Raw genomic sequence first — 1,074 nt, forward strand, 5'->3', positions numbered from 1 at the left:
TGTGTGTGTGTGTGTGTGTATGTGTGTGTGTATCTGTGTGCACGCATGTGTGTATGTGTGTGTATGTGTGTATGTGTGTGTGCGTGTGTGTGTGCATGTGTGTGTATGTTTGTGTGCATATATGTGTGTGTGCATGTGTGTGTATGTGTGTGCATGTGTGTGTATGTGTGTGCATGTGTGTGTATGTGTGTATGTGTATATGTGTGTGTGCATGTGTGTGTATGTGTGTATGTGTGTGTGCATGTATGTGTGTATGTGTATGTGTGTGTATGTGTGTGTGCATGTGTGTATGTGTGTGTATGTGTGTGTGTATGTGTGTGTGTGCATGTGTATGTGTGTGTGTGTGTGTATGTATGGAGGCCAGAGGTTGATGTTACGTCTTCCTCTATCACTGGCCACCTTATTTTTTGAGATAGGTTTTCTGAGCTTAGAGCTCATTGTATCTGGGCCTTCCACTTTATGTCCAGTAGTCCAATATATTTGAATCACTTTATCTTCTTGGTGGAGTGTTCCTTTTATGATTATGTGGAGTCTCTGCCTTCTAAGTTTGGCCTGAAGGCCACTGTTTCTGACATTATTTCAATGTGTACTTGCTTTTAAGATTTATTTGTTTTTATTTTATTTTTTCCTGCATTTGCTGCTCTTGCATGAAACCTGGATTCTGTTCCCAGCACCAACATAGCAACTCATAACTGATTTTAACTCTAGTTCCACGGGATCCAACATCCTCCATTGGTCTCCATGGGCACCAGGCACATACATGTTGCAAGGACATACATGCAGGCAAACACCCATACACACAATATGAAAATGGGAGTTGGGGATATATCTCAATGGCAGAACATTTGCCAAACAGCAGTTCTCAACCTTGCTAGTGCTGCGGCCCTTTAATACCCTTTAATACTCCATGGCATGGGGACCCCAACCATATACTTATTTTGTTGCTGCTTCATAACTGCAATTTTGCTATTGTTATGAATCACAATGTAAACATCAGGTATGCAGGATATCTGATATGTGAACCCTGTGAAAGGGTCTTTTACCCCCTGGGGTCTCCACTCACAAGTTGAGAAC

At 42.0% G+C, this 1,074-nt stretch overlaps 1 protein-coding gene across 1 annotated transcript in view; it reads left to right on the top strand.

The window, feature by feature from the left end:
• Nucleotides 1–1,074, top strand: part of Lrrc34 (leucine rich repeat containing 34) — a 17,880-nt gene that overhangs the window by 7,780 nt on the left and 9,026 nt on the right. The gene's annotated exons all lie outside the window — the stretch shown is intronic.

This window comes from Microtus ochrogaster, chromosome 1 (assembly GCF_000317375.1).
Source record: "Microtus ochrogaster isolate Prairie Vole_2 chromosome 1, MicOch1.0, whole genome shotgun sequence".
NCBI classification, from domain to species: domain Eukaryota; kingdom Metazoa; phylum Chordata; class Mammalia; order Rodentia; family Cricetidae; genus Microtus; species Microtus ochrogaster.